Here is an 18,155-nt window from a genome sequence, read left to right as displayed (position 1 = left end):
TAGTTAGGAAAAATACAAATTATCAACGAATTTGTCATTTGTTCCGTAACTGACATACAAACCACGTTATTTAATAGGGGTGACTCACCCATTACGAAGGGTGGAAAGTCCCGGCCAGTATTGGCTTTTGGCTTTGCCCGGGGACTCATTATTTGAGTGTGTCAGCGCTCAATAATAAGGAGTCCCTGCACCTTGCTAGAACCTTGCAACGCAAGGACTGCGGCCTACGCAAGCTGTGTGTGAAGGTATAATAAAGTGTGACTCGTCCTAGGAAGTTGACCTGTAGTCCTTTAGATGGAAACTTTAGGCTAGGACTCTCCCAATACCACCTCGTCAGGGTATGGGGACATGACAGTATTAGCTTAATACTAGGAACACAAGGGAACATGGTTTACCTACAGTGGTTTGAGGTCAGCTGTGCAGAGAACCCAGGATGCTGCTTTCCCCAAGAGAGGGGAAGATGAAGAAAAGAATAAGGGCCAGACAAACCTTTTCCTTCATGCAGACTAGGACCGGGTAACAATGACCCCAAACTTCTGCTACTTGTCCACTAAGGAGCCTGAGCTTCTAAACCAGCTGTTGTGCAGCCACCACAGGGCCGATAGAAAACGTATCGAGCCTCCTATGGGTCACGTCTTCCAGGTAGTGGGCTGTGAAGGTCGTCTGACGCTTCCACACCCCAGCCTGAAGAACCTGCGTCACAGAGAAATTCTTCTTGAAGGCAAGGGACGTAGCTACGCCCTTGACATAATGTGCTCTAGGGTGTCATGACGGAGGAGGGTCTGGATTCAGGGACTGATGGATCACCCTTCGAATCCATGCCGAGATGGTGTTCTTGGTGACCCTCCTCTTAGTCCTCCCAGTGCTAACAAACAATGCCTGCACCTGAGGACGGACTGCAGCTGTTCTTTTGAGATATGACCTCACACTCCTTACTGGACACAGTAGAAGATGGTCTGGGTCATCTGTTACAGAACAAAGACTCGAAATCTGGAAGGAGTTGAACTGAGGATCCGGCACCCCCGGATTCTGAGTCTTAGCAATAAACTCAGGGACAAATTTGAACGTTACCTCCCGCCATCCCCTTGAATGGACGATGTTATATGAGAGACCATGAAGTTCACTGACTCGCTTGGCCGAAGCCAAAGCTAGTAGGAACACCGTCTTCCAAGTTAGGTGGCGATCTGAAGCCTAACATAATGGTTCATAGGGAGGTCTCTTAAGAGACCTGAGAACTCGAACCACATTCCATGGAGGAGGTCTCACTTCCAACTGAGGGCAGGTAAGTTCATAACTTCGTATGAGTAGGGAAAGTTCCAGCGAGGAAGAAATGTCCATTCCTTTGAGCCTGAAGGCTAGACTTAAGGCTGAACGATAGCCTTTCACTGCCGAGACTGAAAGGCGCATTTCTTCCAGCAAATACACGAGGAACTCCACTACTGTTGGAATAGTGGCATCGAGTGGAGAGATACCCCTTCCACGACACCAACCACAGAAGACTTTCCAGAAGACATTCGCAGGTGTCCAGACATCCTAATCGCAACTCGTTGCGGAAATCCTCTCTCAGCGAAGAGATACTGGATAGTCTCCAGGCGTGAAGTCGTAGCGAAGCTACGGCTTTGTGGAAGATGTTGGCATGTGGTTGTTTGAGTAGATCGTGTCGTGGAGGGAGTTCTCTCGGAAGTTCCGTTAGGAGTTGCAGAAGGTCCAGAAACCATTCCGCGTGATGCCATAGCGGAGCTATGAGGGACATTGAAAGATTGACCGATATTCTGGTCTTATTGAGCAGCCTCCTCCTCAGACAGAACGGGGGAAAGGCGTACACCTTGATGTTGTCCCACCGTTGTTGGAAGGCATCTTGCCAGAGCGCCTTGGGATCCGGGACTGGGGAGCAGTATAGTGGAAGCTTGAAGTTCAATGCTGTCGGGAACAGATCCACAGTCGGGGAACCCCACAAAGTCAGGACTTTGTTGGCTACTAGATGATCCAAAGACCACTCGGTACTCACTATCTGAGACGCTCTGCTCAGATTGTCGGCGAGCACATTCCTTTTGCCTGGAATGAAGCGTGCCGATAGTGGAATCGAATGGACTTCGATCCACCTAAGTATCTCTAATGCAAGGTGGGATAGCTGCTTCGAAAAGGTACCTCCTTGCTTGTTGATGTAAGCCACTCCAGTGGTGTTGTCGCACATCACCATAACAGAGTAACCCGCCAGGTATTGTTGGAACTGCTGAAGGGCCAAGAAAACGGTCTTCTTCTCTAGAAGATTTATATGGAAGCACTTTTCTGATTCTGACCACATGCCTGAGGTCATGTGGTGTAGAACATGGGCCCCGCGCCCTTTCTTTGAGGTGTCTATAAACAGCATCAAATCTGGGGGGAGGACGAGAAGGTCCACTCCTCTTCGTAGGTTCTCGTCTGTCACCCACCACTGGAGGTCCGTCTGTTCCGCAGGTTCCATAGGGATCATGACTTCCGGGGAATCGTAACCTTGACTCCACCGAGACTTGAGTCGCCACTGGAGGGATCTCATCCTGAGGCGACCGTTGGGAACTAGACAAGCCAAAGATGAGAGGTGACCGAGGAGACGTAACCACGATTGGGCTGGATGTTCTTGTCTGAGAAAAGGGCTTGCAACCTGTCGTCTGATGGGAAGGTTTTGTGGAGATTGGTGTCTATAATCATGCCTAGGTATACCAGTCTTTGAGTGGGAAGCAGAGAGGACTTCTCGAGATTTACCATGATCCCCAGATCCTGGCAAAGTCCCAGAAGTTTGTCTCGGTGTCGAAGAAGGGATGACTCCGAGTCTGCTAGGATCAGCCAGTCATCCAGATAAAGGAGGAGACGGCTGCCGATCATGTGTGCCCATGACGATATTAGGGTGAACATTGGTGAAAACCTGTGGTGCTGTGGAGAGACTGAAACACAGCACCTTGAACATGTATTCCTTGTCTAGGCTGAATCTCAAGTACTCCCTTGAAGACGGATGGATTGGGATCTGGAAGTACGCATCCTTCAGATCCATTGTACACATAAAATCTTGAGGTCTCACTGCAAGTCTGACCGTGTCTGCGGTCTCCATGCTGAACGGAGTTTGTTTGACAAACTTGTTTAGAGCCGAGAGGTCGATGACTGGTCTCCAGCCTCCAGACGCCTTCTTTATAAGAAAGAGTCGACTGAAGAAGCCTGGGGACCCGCCGAAGGACCTCCTGGAGAGCGCCCTTCTTCAACCTGGTCTGGACTTCTGCCCGAAGGGCCTGCCCTCTTGCTGATCCCATGGCAAGGGAGCTCAATGACACTGGATTCGTCGTCAGGGGAGGTAGAGATGTTGTGAACGGGAAGCAAGATCCCTGACTGATTACGGAAATCATACAGGAATCGGCCCCGAGTTGCTGTCAGCGCAACTTTGAAGGCATCCCCCCACTGGTGGACATGCAGGGGGATTGCCAATCCTAGCGTTTGCGGCCTCGGCTGCTCCCTCTAGGAATCTTCCCTCCCCTGGAGGGGTTCTTGCCTTTACACCACTGTCTTCGCTGCCGTTGTCGGTTTCGTGGTCTTGGTAGGATGGGGCTGCTGGGGTGCTGGAGGTTTATAGGGTTTGGATGTCAAAGCCCTATGTAGGACGGTGTCTTGGTGGGACTTCCTCCACCTCTCAGCGGCATGCTCCATGTCCTTAGGCTCAAACAGGTTCGTTCCCATCACGGAAGAATGTCTGAGCCAGCTTATCTCGGTGCTAGGGACCTTTTGATGGAACCTCTCAGACACCGCATCCCAACGTTTCAGGATGGTGTTTGCCCACAAGTTCGAGACTTGGAGGGCCACAAACTCGATCGTGCGAGTGCCCGAGAGTAAAAAGGTCTCCATAGCTTTCCTGGTACGTTCTTTGGATAAATCCTCCAAACGTATCAGGATACCTAAGGTCCCTAACCAGATATCCAGCCACGAAGTGGCCTGCATGGCACACTTCGCAACCTTCTCCTGATTAAGGATCTCAGTCGCCAAGAATGAGACCTGCCGGTTGGAGAGTCTTTCAAGAGGGACTCCCCTGGTAAGTTCTTCCAATGAATGAAGGGGAAGAGCTAAACAAGACTCCTCTAAGATCTCGAAGTACCTCCTCTGCTGTACACGAGGAGGTGGGAGAAGCTTGTTGCCGGCACTGGATCGGCTGGAGGAGGCTAGCTCGGAGAGCTGGACTGCAATCTTTTCCCTGGCACTCTTAACCCTTTGAGACCAGGGCAAAGCTGCACTGGCCTTAAGAGAGTTTTTGAGTCCCAAACACTCGGTCCAAGACCGTGTATTTGCCCTCTCGAGGAGGAATCTCTGGGTCGGCAAACCCACTGAGAGTCCTCATAGGGGTCAGAACCTGCCAAAACGCATGTTCTGACTCCTGCAGCTCTCCTCCTGAAGGACTAACAGCGAAGTCTCCTGTCCCCAAAGGCTCTTCTTGGGGAGACTCGCGGACGTTCTCCGAGTGACTGGCTGGCTCCGGTCTAAGTCTTGACGAGGACTTCGGTACTGTCTTGGAGTCCTTCGACTCCCTCCTGGGAGGGATGCAGGACTCCAACAACGACGGAGGTAGGCTCTTCTCCGCCCCTACCCGAGAAGACTTTCCAGCGTGAGGTGGGGTTTCCCTCATTGGTGCGATGGGGGAACGCATCACCTCACGTGACTCCCCTGAGGACGAGAAATCCTCGACCGAGGGGAGGGGGAAGAAGTCCGGGGGGGAGGGGGCCTGCCTTGAAGGCTTACGAGGAGACAGCTTAGTCCTCGGAGAAGTCACCGAATCCGAAACTCATTTTTTTCTCTTCAGGGGAGTAGACGCCGCCAAGGATTTGTGGCCCAGCTCAGAGAGAACAGGCTTAAAAGCCTGCATGACCGCTCTGATCAATGCCCCAAACCAAGGCTGCTGCCTGACGGCTGCACTGTCAGACACTCCCTCTGGAGGGACAGGGATCGAACGATCCCTGGGAGTAGTTTCCATAGGGGGGTTCCCCTGAAAAGAAGACAAAGAAGAAATGTCTCTGGACCTTTCTGGAACCTACCCCCCTACCGGCGAGCGCGCTGTTCTGCGCTTGCGCGGGGGGGGGGGGGGGATTGTGGCGGTGTCGACATTACGACGCGTTGTCCTGCAGCCTCGCGCGTGGGAGGATATTGATGATCGCGCGATGGGGAATACCCGGGGTCGCGCGCGGGAGACTGTTAGCGCACGCTCAAGGGTGATTGCGAGGGTGCGCGCGATGGCGTGTAGGAGTGTGCACAGGAGACATTAGAGGGTGCCCAGGAAGAAGATTGCGCGCTCGTGCGCAGAATCAAGATGAAGAGCCCGTGTGGGCGAGGGATCGTGCACTCTAGATGTCGTTGGGCGCGCGCAGGAGATATATCTCCCCCTGCGTACGTTGGTGTGCTTCTTGTGGGCACACATCAGGCTGGCGATGCATCACTGCTGTGGGAGATGGGAGTGGGCGCGCATCCTCGTGGGCGCATGTAGGTGACGCGCAGGTGAAGGCAGATGGCGCGTTGGCGAGCGCTGGCGAGTAGGGGAAGTTTTAAACTTCCCTAAACTTCCTTACTGCACCTAGATCCGAAGATCGTGGGCGCGCAGGAGATCGTTGGCGCAGGAGAGCGCCGGCGCGTTGGTGAGCGCTGGCGTGCGGGAGAACATTGGCGCGCAGCAGGTTGAGGGCGCGCAGCGGCGCGCTGGCGATCAGATGAGTGCTGGTGCTTAGGTGAGCGCTGGTGCGCTTTAACAGGACCATTGGCAACTGGTGCGCGCTGGCGCGCAGGTGAGCGCTTACGCGCTTTATCAGGAACGTCGGCAGCAGGTGCGCGCCTGCGCGCTATATCAGCAACAGCAGGAGAGCGCTGACGCGCTATCTCTGAAACCTCAATGAAGTTAGGAGAACGTTGGCGCGCATGCTTTGCATGGCGCATAAGGGACGTGTGCGTTAATTTGCGCGTAGGCCCTTGTTACCCCGAAGGGACCGTTGCCTGTTTTATAAAAACAGGTTTAGTTGGCGCCCACAGCGCATCAGCAGCCAGGAACGGCGACGGCAGGTCAGCAGGTCTGACGGGTGGAAGGTCGGCGTTCCATTTGTAAGGACGACCTTCCACCGAAGGGGATCGTGAACGATCCGCAGAGAGGTCCAGGGTTGTAGCAGGAACAGTCGGAGATCTATGACGAGGGTCCTCTGCGGTGGACTGCAACGATGATGTTGAACCGAAGAGGCGCCTCCTCACACCCTTATGAGGTGACGGAAGGCCTCTCCGGCGAAGGGGAAGGCGAGCCTTACGACGTATGCGCCCTCTGGGGGCCGTTGGGTCAGCAAGCTGACCATCAGCAGTCCTCCGAAGAGGAGTCTCTGTGAGTGAACTCCCCCGAGGATGAGAATCACCGGCAGGAGAGACTGTTGGACTTAGTTCCTCCCTCGAAGGTTGAGCTGAGGGAGAAACTAAGCCTTCAGCTACAGCAGATTGAGAAGTTGCAGAGGTAGGAAATACCGCATCGGATACCACTGCCACCACAAAGTCAGCGATTGCTTGACAGTGGCACCCAACCAGATGATGTTAAACAAGGCTTCCCTGGAGGGCGAACCTTCGAACCCCAAGGAAGACCAAAGCTGGAATAAATCAGTTCCATTGACATTAACATTTAAATCCTCCCCCAGGGGAAGAGGTGGAGCTGCCTCGCTAGGGGAGGCAACGCCATCTCCCGAACCCCGAGATCGGGAAACAGAACCATGGCCTACGCTACCCCTCAACGGTCTCTCGGAAGAAACCGATCGAGTGGGAGCTTCGGAGGAGGTTTGGGCAGCGGAAGAAGAGTCCCTAGGATTTTCTCCTTTCAAAGAAATCTTCAAAGGAGAAATATCCCGCCTGGACTTCTTCCGTCGCTGAGAAAACCTTTCCCACTGGGAGGTAGACCACTCCCTACACTCACCACAATTATTACTACTATCACACTGTTGGCCCCTACAGTAAAGACAAAGGGTGTGAGGGTCCGTCTTGACTGCTGACATAAATGTACCACAAGGGCGGTCGGGTAATCCAGGACATTTGCGCATTTTCGCAGAAGCCAACTTCGCACAAAAACCTGTAGGAGAAAAAGTAGAAAGACATTAATGGCTGACAGAGAGACGAGGGTGAGAGCGGACACGTCCGAGTACCACCCGAGCCGAGAGCAAAGTGAGCTCAAACACAGGTGTGAGGGGGGGGTAGCAAGCTACCATCCCTACCCCCCCCCCCTACTAACTAGCGGTGGGGTAGTAAACCCTTGTTAAAATTCTAATGGCTCGTCATTTCAGCTACGCCGAAAGTAATAACCCCTATTAAATAGCGTGGTTTGTATGTCAGTTACGGAACAAACTTTTTTTTCTTTATACATATTTTCTTAATTTATTTGTAATATTTATTTTAGATTTAGCTTTCATTTACTTTTTTTGGAGGAATAGAATATTCTTTGAAGTTTTTTAATAGTAAAAGATTGTGAATTGCTTCGTAAATGAATTTTTTATTAATTTTTTTGTGACCTCGGGTCGAGGTCGACCCATCAATAACTAATTAAGGTGGTCAAATAACGATACCTATCCAGGGTATACAATCAATGGCAAGTCTTTGCGGGAGAGAGTGGCTGTATGACTATCCTCTACACAGCCAGAAAGTAAAGTGAGTGCTCAGCCCAGGAATGTGAGTGAGCGGGGTAGTTGACTACCCCCACCCCCACTAGCTAACCAGCGGTTGGGGTGCTTATCCCTCCCTAAAATTATCATGACTTCTCTTTCAGCTTCGCCCGAAATAATACCCCTATAAATAGCAGTGTTTGTATTTGTGCAGGAACAAGTAGGCTACATGTAAGGTGAGTAGTCAAACAGTGCGAGTCATCCAGAGGAAAATAGCGAACACTTACTTCACAGTTACGCTGTACTGTAGTGATAGTACTGTACATATATTACAGTAATATACACTACAGTATCAGCGAGTGTTATACATATTAGATAGGAACAACAGTGTCGTGTTGTTTTAAGTGTCTCGATTACTGTTGTAAGGTTACCCTGTACAGTACATCTCTCTCTCTCTCTCTCTCTCTCTCTCTCTCTCTCTCTCTCTCTCTCTCTCAAAGTAACATTATTTCAAATACAAAAGGCTTTCTTGGTATATAGTCATCCCCAAAAATCCCCCCCTCTCTCTTAAGGTACCTTATTGCATATAAAATAAGCTTACTATAGTGAATATGTGTGCACATGTACTGTACACTTACTGAAATGTCTTCATTCCATTATAAAATACTTATAATGTGATAGAAACCGAGTAAAATGACAAATTTGTAGATAATATGATATTTTGATAATAAAATAAATTTTTGAATATACTTACCCGGTGAATATATAATAGCTGCAACTCTGCGGCTCGACAGAAAACACACTAAAAAAACTCGCGAGCGATCGCTATGAAGGTTGCGGTTGTGCCCACCAGCGCCAACTGTCGGCCAGATACCACTCTTGCATGTAAACAAACCCTTCAATTCTTCTCGTCCTGCTGCGTCTCTATTGGGGAGGAAGGGAGGGTCTTTAATTTATATATTCACCGGGTAAGTACATTCAAAAATTTATTTTATAATTAAAATATCATTTTTAAATATTTAACTTAGCCGGTGAATATATAATAGCTGATTCACACCCAAGGCGGTGGGTAGAGACCAGAGTTAATTAAGTTTACAGCGTATAAGCTAAGAGTTTTTTTGACAGTTATCAATATAACAAAACCAAAATATATAGGTACCTGGTAAGGAAGTTGACTTAGACGATTACTCTGCCTTGTAAGTCTGTCTTCCTCACGGAGCCCAGCGATCCTCTTAGGATGCTGAAAGACTCCCAGGAGCTGAAGTATCAAGGGCTGCAACCCATACAACAGGACCTCATCAAACCCCTAATCTGGGCGCTCTCAAGAAATGACTTTGACCACCCGCCAAATCAACCAGGATGCGAAAGGCTTCTTAGCCTTCCGTACAACCCATAAAACAATATTAAAAACATTTCAAGAGACAGATTAAAAAGGATATTGGAATTATGGAAGTGTAGTGGTAGAACCCTCACCCACTACTGCACTCGCTGCTACGAATGGACCCAGTGTGTAACAGTGAGAAACAAGCAAAGGGGTTGGCAATGCTTGACACTCAGCGTCCACCCGCACTGGTGCATAAGTGGCGGACCAGGACGCAGCGTCCTGTAACTGCTTGACAGTCTGTGAACTGTCAACAACAACAGGTGCGTGAGGACGCACAGCGTCCACCCGAGACTGCTTAGACCGCCTAGTCTGAGCAGTCAAAACAACTCTAGACTGCGGATGTTGACGCTCAGCGTCAAAACAAGTCAACTCCGATGGTTGGCGAACGTCCTGAACGTCAACAGGCGCATCAGCAAGTTGCCTAACGTCCAAATGCGGCTGAAAATCCACACGAGACCGCATCGAGTGTGGTTCTAAACCAACTGCTTGACGTGACTTGGCTACACCAGCGTCAACAGGACGCACAAATGAACGTTTGGGTGGCTGAAGGCCAGGATCTCGATGAGATAAACGGCTAGGCTCAACGGAAACCTTATCGGCATTGTAGTCTTCCATAAGGGAGGCAAGCTTAGACTGCATGTCCTGCAGTATAACCCATTTTGGGTCCACGGGAATGGGTGCGGTAACCGACGGGGTTAGCGTCTGAGACGGCACAACTTTGCCTTGCTCAGGCGGCGAGCAGTCATCCGATGACTGCAACGGGTCCGAACTGTCCCAATGACTACATCCAGGACGTTGGACCTGTCCTGAAGGGACCGACTTGCGTTTAAGAGGCCTAGAAACCTTGCTCCATGGTTTCTTGCGTGAAAAGCCTTCGGAAGACGAGGAGAAAATAGGCTCTCTCGTCTTATGGTAGGGGCGATCTTGGTGAGATACGCCTGATACCATAGAGGGAACGTCTGTTCGCTGATCAAGGCCTCTCGAACCCATAAGTCGTACGACATTACTTCTCCCCTGGGCTTGGGAGCTTGCAAGAGGTCCCGGACTAGGTGAACGACAGGCACGAACAGACGAACCCTCGGTCGCAACACTGTTCACAACACTTTGCGCACTAATCACTTTCCCACTTTCCGCCGTGGCACTATGACACTTAAGTTCCTTCACGTCAGCCATGAGTTGATTACGATCAGTTGCTAACGCTTCAACTCTTTCCCCCAAGGCATGAATAGCACGTAACATGTCTTGCATAGATGGTTCCTGAGTGCTAGAAGGGGGGTTAGGAACAACCACTACAGGGGAAGGATTAGGTTCAGGGGCATGTGGAGAGGAAAAATCTACAGACCTAGATGAACTCCTCCTTACCCTATCTCTCTATAGCCTACGTGCATATTTATCGTATTCGAGCCAATCGAATTCCGAAAGGCCCACGCATTCCTCACACCGATCTCCCAATTGACAGGTTTTACCCCGACAATTGGAACAAACAGTATGTGGGTCGAGAGAAGCCTTTGGAAGACGCCTATTACAGTCCCTAGCATTACACTTCCGAAATCTAGGTACTTGAGAAGGGTCAGCCATTTTGAATTAGTCAAAGAAAATTCCAAAAACAATCCAAGTCATCAACAAATAATCTGATTCAATAAAGAGTTCAAGAGTTTATGTTGAGGAAAAAACACCTGCACTGCGAAAGCTCAAACCAAAATGAAGTACTTCACCAAATATGTTGAGAAAACTCCAGGTTCTACAGCGAGTATGAATACGTCTTGTCGTCAACGTCGACAGAGAAGAATTGAAGGGTTTGTTTACATGCAAGAGTGGTATCTGGCCGACAGTTGGCGCTGGTGGGCACACCCGCAACCTTCACAGCGATCGCTCGCGAGTTTTTTGAGTGTGTTTTTTGTCGAGCCGCAGAGTTGCAGCTATTATATATTCACCGGCTAAGTTAAATATTTAAAATTGTATTTTTCCTAACAATACAAACCTTAGCTATTTAATAGGGGTATTACTTTCGGCGTAGCTGAAATGACGAGCCATTAAAATTTAACGAGGGTTTACTACCCACACCGCTAGTTAGCTGGGGTAGGGGAGGGTAGCTTGCTACCCCCCCCCCCCCCCACCTCTCACACACACCTGTGCTTGAGCTCATTTTGCTTGGAGATAGGACTTCAAGGGGGATAGGGCTGGTGGGAAAGTTTGGTTAAATAGCTAGGGTTTGTATAGTTAGGAAAAATACAAATTATCTACGAATTTGTCATTTGTTCCGTAACTGGAATACAAACCAAGCTATTTAATAGGGGAGACTCACCCATTAGGAAGGGTGGACGTCCCTGCCAGTCTGGCTTTTTGGCTTTGCCCGGGGGCTCGTTATTTGAGTGTGTAAGCACCCAAGAAATAAGGAGTCCCTGCATCTCGCTAGAACCTTGCTACGCAAGGACTGCGGCCTACGCAAGCTGTGTGTGACAGTATGAAGTGTGACTCGTCCTAGGAAGTTGTTCTGAAGTTCTTTAGATGGAAACTTGGAGCCTAGGACTTTCCCAATACCACCATGTCAGAGTATGGGGACGTAACAGTATTACAGTAGTCTTAATACTAGGAACACAAGGAAGCATGGTTTACCCGCAGTGGTTTGAGGTCAGCTATGCAGAGAACCCAGGATGCTGCTTTCCCCATGAGAGGGTAGGATGAAGAAAAGAATAAGAGCCAGTCAAATCTTTTCATTCATGCAGACTAAAACCAGGTAACAGTGCCCTCAACCTTCTGCTACTTGTCCAATAAGGAGCTTGTGGTATACAACCAGCTGTTGTGCAGCCACCACTGGACCGATAGAGATCGTATCGAGTTCCTGTGGGTCACGTCTTGCAGGAGAAAGGTTGTGAAAGTCACCTGGAGCATTCACATCCTTTCTTGTAAAACCTGCATCACAGAGTAATCTGCTAAGAAGGACCAGGGGCATAGTTATGCCCCTGACACTGTGAGTCGTCATGTCGAGATGATGTTTCAGTGATCCTCCTCTAGTCTCCCTCGGTGCTGACAAAAGGAGGGACCCGGGCAGGTTATTGCCGTTTATTTTAGGTAAAGTCTCATACCTTACCCTGGGTACAGTAACGGATGATCTGGATCGTCTGTTACCTAGTTGAGACTTGTGTAGGATCCGTCACCTCTGGAGACTGTGTCTGGTGACATACTCAGGGACGAAACTGAACCTTGTCTTTCTCCCTTCTCAATAATGGGCGATGTCGAAAGAGAGACCATGAAGTTCCTTAACTCGTATGGTTGCTGTCCGAGTGTGTAGGAACATTGTGTTCTTTAATCAGGAGGAAATTTTTTGCCTGGTGAAGTGGAACACAAGGAGGTCCCTTTAGGGATTGGAGATTGAACTACGTTTTGAGAGGAAGATCTCAATTCCAACAGGGGAAAGGCAAGTAGTAAGTCCGTATGAGTTAGGAAAAGTCTATCGATGAAAGGGTGTCCCTTTCTTTCAGTATGAAGGTGAAGGATCAAGGTTGAGTGATCATTTTTACCTGTCGAAACTGAATAGGGGATCTTTTCCTCTTGCATATACTTGAGGATTCCGCCATTGCTGGAATCGAGGTATCGAGAGAATACACTTTCCCATGACGCCAACCACACAAGACGTGACACTGCCTGGTAGACTGATGCTGAGGAACTCCTCATGTATCTAGACAACCTCTTCGCAAAGAGGTATTGGGTAGTCTTCAGGCGTACACTCATAGCAAAGCTATAGCTTGTGGTAGGTGTCGAAGTGGGTTGTCTGATATGCGGAGAGGGTTCTCTTGGAGGTTCTATCAGGAGCTGCAAAAGGTTTGGAGACCTTTCTATATAATGCCAAGGCGGAGCTAGGAGAGTCCTTGAGAGGTTGACCGATGTTCTAGCCTTGTTGAGTGCCCTTCTCCAGATAAAACAGGGACGAGGCGTAAACGTCATTGTTGTACCCACCGTTGTTGCCAGAGAGCCTTGGGGTCTAGGGCTGGTGAGCAAAGGTAGCCTGAGGTTCAGGAGCATTGTGAACAGACCCCCTAGTTGGAGGACCTCGTAAAGTCGGGACTTTGTTGACTCCATGGCGATCCAATGTCCATTCGGTATACCTATCTGAGATGCTGTGCACAGATTGTCGGCGAGCCTGTTCTTCCAGTCTGGAATGAAGCGAGCTGAATGAGGTACCGAACGGACTTTGGCCCATCTTAGTGTTTATACTATTAGATGGGAAGATTCTACAAGCCAGTTCCTACTTGCTTGTCGATGTGAGTCTCTATGTGGTGTGCGGTGTGTCGTCCATCACATAACTGAGTGGTCTGTTAGGAACCGATGAGGCTGTTGAAGGACCGGAAAGTTGGCCTTCGTCTCTTAAGAGATCTAAGTGAAGGTACCTTCGGGCTTTGTCCAGAAGGCTGAGGTCGTGTGGTGCAGCACTATGGTCCCTCCTTTCTTCTTTTTCCGACTCCAGTCTCCTGGAATGGAAATCGTTCATGTTTCGAGAAGGTTTTTGTGGAGATTAGTGTTTAGAATCATTCCCAGATACACCAGTCTCCTGGGAGGGAAGTAGGGAAGATTCCGTAGGTTTACCCTGATCACTGGATCTTGGTAAAAAGACTTCAGAAGTTCCAGTGTTAATGCAAGGTTGCCACTGAGTCTGCTAAGGTCAGTCAGTCGTCCCGAGAGAGCGGAGACAGAAGCCGATCCTGTGAGACCAGGATGGGTGTAATGGAAAGACCGAAGCACAGTGCCTTGAACTGATGTTTCTTGTTTGTCTAGACTGAATCTTCCAGCCTTCCTAGATGGATGGTTTGGACCTGGGAGTAAGTGTCCTTTAGGTAAGACCTGAGGTCTTAACCCTCGATCGAACTCCAACATGGTGTGGACATTGACCCAAAGGGACAGCTCCTTGGTGATCCTTTGCATGGAAGATTGTCGACGCTGGAGTCTTGACTCGTGTCGTAAAGGATCAGGCGCGATACCCAGTGTAAGAATTCTTCTCTGAGAGAGAATTTCTTTAAAAGGAAGGCCACGCTTAGCCTTACCACGCGCCCTGATGGGATTGATGCTATTCCTTAGAATAGAATCAATCTGGCGAATGTTAATCAATGGTTAACCATTGGGTATTGTGGTTACTGTGTAGTTGGAGAGTGCTCACAAGTAGTTCCCTGTTGGCAAGCCGTTGATGAGGGTTGTCGAACGTTTACCGATCCCTTTAGTGTGATGGCAAACGGCCAGTAGCGAGAAGTATGTTGTATAACTTCTGATCTAGGAACTACAGGAAGCGGTTAACTAGTAAGTTCGAGTCACGAACTGCTGGCAAATGGTGAATTCGAGAACAGCCAGCTGATTATGATCCCCCTGTTTGGTCAGAGATGAGCAAGCTGAAGATGGGCTGGTCAGAGATCAGCGAGCTGAGTTCAATGATCGAAGAAAGATGAGCTGCCCATCGGTGATCTAGTGATCAGCAAGCTGATGTCTGGTTATTGACTAACAATCGATGATTGGAAATGCTAGCAATTGGAGATCGTTAATCATTGGAGGGACTAGAGGTCACAGATTAGCATTGAGCTAGCAATTGACAATCTGGTGATCGACGACCTAGCGATCAGTAAACTGTGAACTAGCCATCAGCAAACAGTGATCTAGAGATCAGTCTGTTGATGCCGCTGGTCTGTCAAGGAAAAAAGAAACTTCAGAAGAGACAGGGACCAAGGATTCCCCGATTCGATTCCCTTGTAGGATGGAATCTTCGGCAGGATCTTGAATCCTTCTGTGGAGCCTTATTCCTCTTTTTCCGGTGGCAATGTTTATGTGCTTGTGGGGAGGAATGGGGCGATGATGACCTGTCCAAAAAGTTTTACTCCTTTTTACTGACAATTGCGCGAGTGTGTAGGTGAGTCTGGAGCGATGGCACACCGGATGATGCTGGTGCTTAATGTCTGCCAGGAGAGCAGGCAAGCACTGGTTCTTAGACAAGAGCTGGTGCATTGGATCTGCGAGCCTTGACTCTTTGGCAAGAGCTGGCGTATGAATCCAGGGACCGTAACTGCGCAGGAGGGCGCGGGAAAGTGAGGAAGATTGCTGGCGCACCGTAAGGCACTGTGTAATTTTGTGCATTCTCCTTAGAATGCACCGAAGCGTGTGACTGGTTGCGAAGGAGTGTCAGCATTGGCCCGTGCGTGAGAGTACTACGTGGAGGTTGTTGGCACGTACGTGCGGAAGACCATCGGCATTCGCACGTAGAAGACCGTCGGAGCACACGGAAGGCTGTGTGCGTGCATTCAAAATTATTGGACCGCGCACACGCGAAGGCTGTCGGAGCGCGCCCGCGCGTAAGGCCGTCGGTGCGCATGCACGGTAGACTATTGGCGCACATGCAGGATACCATTGGCGCCCGTGCGCAGAAGGAAGTCGGCACGCACATGCGCAATACTGTTGGTGCACGTGCGGGAGACCCTAGGCGCTCGCGCGGGGAAGAAAGTCGGCCGTGCAAGACTATGAAGCACACCCAAGAGCATTGGCGCTTGATCGCTTTTTGTGACTAGCGAGTGTGGAAAATCATCGACATGCACGCGGGAGACCATCGGCACCCGCGCGCGGAAGACTATCGGCGCGTGCGCGGAAGACTATCGGCGCGTGCGCGGAAGACTATCGGTGCGTACGCGCGCGCGTGCAAGACTATTGGTGCGTGCACGGAAGAACATTTGTACCTATGCGCGGAAGATCGTCGGCACTCGCGCGCGTGCGGGAGACAATCGGTACCCGTGCTCGAAATATCGTCGGCGCTCGTGTGCTTAAGAATGCCGGCGAGCATGCGCGGGAGACCATCGGTACCCGCGCGCGGAAGATCGTCGGCACTCGCGCGTGTATATAAGAGCGCACGCGTGGCGGGAGACCATCGGCACCCACGCGCAGAAAATCATCGGCGCTTGCGAGCACGCACGCGAAGGTAGCGCTAGTAGATTGGAGGGTCAGCTGGTAGGTTGACTAATGGCAGGACGATCAGGAACTGGGACGTGCCCTTTAATAAAGGGCGAGCATCCACCGATGGGACCGTAAGCAGGTCTGCTTTAGAGTCCCGGACTGAAATCCTTCGTTGCAGCGCAAGGTTGCGCTGGTAGATCGGTAGGTTAGCTGGCAGGACGATCAGGAACTGGGATGTGCCCTTTGGAAGGGCGAGCATCCACCGATGGGACCGTAAAAGGTCCGTGTTAGAGTCCAGGACCGAAGTCCAAAGGACTACGTTGCAGCACAAGGTTGCACTGGTAGATCGGTAGGTCACTGGAAGGTCTGCTTGATCCTCCGAGAAGGTGTCTCTATGAGAGGCCTCTCCTTCGAACGAGAGAGGGGACTACTTTGTTGAATAGACTTGAAGACACTCGTGATGACGCCCCTTAGGGCCGTTGGATCAGCAAGCTGATCTTATCAGTAGCAATCCCCCGAAGAGGAGTCTCTATGAGTGGCTTCTCTCACGAACGAGAGAGGTGATACTTCATAGAAGACACTTGAAGACACTCGTGATGACGCCCCTTAGGGCCGGTGGATCAGCAAGCTGACCTTACCAGTAGCGATCCTTCGAAGAGGAGTCTATGAGTGGCCTCTCTCGCGAACGAGAGAGGTGAACACTTCGTAGAAGAGACTTGCCAAGACTATGCTCCACCCCTGAAGGAAGAGAAACTCAGCAAGGGGGGAGAGAAGTCTGGCCGAAGGGCAGCAACAATAGTCGGAGGCGATGAATTTTTCAAGGTATGGGAAGTTCTCCCTCTGAAGGGAGAGAACAACCTCACACCTGGGGAGGAAACCTCCCTCGGAAGGGAGGTTGTCCAACTCCTGGAGGCGAACCTCCTTTAGCATTCTAAGATGATCTGAAGTGCTGGACATGTTGTCACGGGGGTACTTCTAAGAGAAGGGATGACGCCCATGACGACGTCCTCTGAGTGACAGCAGTGACAGCAGATTCCCCAGGCATGAACAGGGCAGCTCTGCTTCGTTGGCACTCTTTAGTCGAACGAAGAAAAACTGCATAGTTAACTGGGAAAATAAAATTAAATAATTATTTTACAGAAATTCCCTAGGGAGGAACTCAGAAGAGGAACCCCGAGGGATTAACATAAAATAAGAATTAAGTATGCGCCCTTTATTCCCCAGATGACATTCACAGGAGACGGGGGGGAGATGAGTAAATGTAATAAAAACAGAATTATAATTATTCAAATCATCTAAGAATATTCGCTAATAGTGAGAACCACTGACCCCCCAAAGGGAAGTGTTCCCCACGGAGAAAGATGACAAATTCGTATGTAATTTGTATTTTTCCTAACTATTCAAACCTTAGCTACTTAATATGGGTAATCACTTTCGGCGTAGCTGAAATGACAAGCCATTAGAATTTTAACGAGGGTTAACTACCCCACCACTAGTTAGCGGGGGGTAGGGAGGGGTAGCTTGCTATCCCCCCCCAACTACCAAACACCTGTGCTGAGTTCACTTTGCTTAGAGGTAGGACTTCATGGGGGATAGGGCTGGCGGGCAAGTTTGATTAAAATAGCTAAGGTTTGTATAGTTAGGAAAAATACAAATTATCTACAAATTTGTCATTTGTTCCGTAACTGAAATACAAACCACGCTATTTAATATGAGTGACTCAACCCTTAGGTAGGGTGGTAAGTCCCAGCCATTACTGGCTTTTGGCTTTTTACTCGGGGACTCAGTATCTGAGTGTGTCGGCACTCAACAATAAGGAGTCCCTGCACCTCGCTAGCACCTTGCTCTGCAAGGGCTGCAGCCTACATAAGCTGTGTGTGAAGGAATAAAGTGTGACTCGTTGATCTGAAATCCTTTAGATGGAAACTTAAGGCTAGGACTCTCCCAATACCACCTCTTCAGGGTATGGGGAAGTCACAGTATTACGTTAATACTAGGAACACAAGGGAACATGGTTTACCTGCAGTAGTTTAAGGTCAGCTGTGCAGAGAACCAAGGATGCTGCTTTCCCCAAGAGAGGGGAGGATGAAGAAAAGAATAAAGGCCACACATACCTTTTCATTCATGCAGACTAAAACCGGGTAACATTGCCCTCAACCTTCTGCTACTTGTCTATTAATGAGCCTGAGGTTTTAAACCAGCTGTTGTGCAGCCACCATAGGGCCGATAGA

At 49.8% G+C, this 18,155-nt stretch overlaps 1 protein-coding gene and 1 long non-coding RNA gene across 2 annotated transcripts in view; one reads left to right on the top strand and one right to left on the bottom strand.

The window, feature by feature from the left end:
- The window catches only part of LOC137618699 (uncharacterized), a 375,124-nt gene that overhangs the window by 201,663 nt on the left and 155,306 nt on the right, over positions 1–18,155 (top strand). The gene's annotated exons all lie outside the window — the stretch shown is intronic.
- The window catches only part of LOC137618603 (zinc finger protein 391-like), a 95,849-nt gene that overhangs the window by 16,613 nt on the left and 61,081 nt on the right, over positions 1–18,155 (bottom strand). The window lies entirely within an intron of this gene.

Source organism: Palaemon carinicauda, chromosome 25 (genome assembly GCF_036898095.1).
Source record: "Palaemon carinicauda isolate YSFRI2023 chromosome 25, ASM3689809v2, whole genome shotgun sequence".
Classification (NCBI taxonomy): Eukaryota; Metazoa; Arthropoda; class Malacostraca; order Decapoda; family Palaemonidae; genus Palaemon; species Palaemon carinicauda.
The sequence above is the reverse complement of the archived record's forward strand: the minus strand, read 5'-3'. Positions and strand labels throughout refer to the sequence as shown.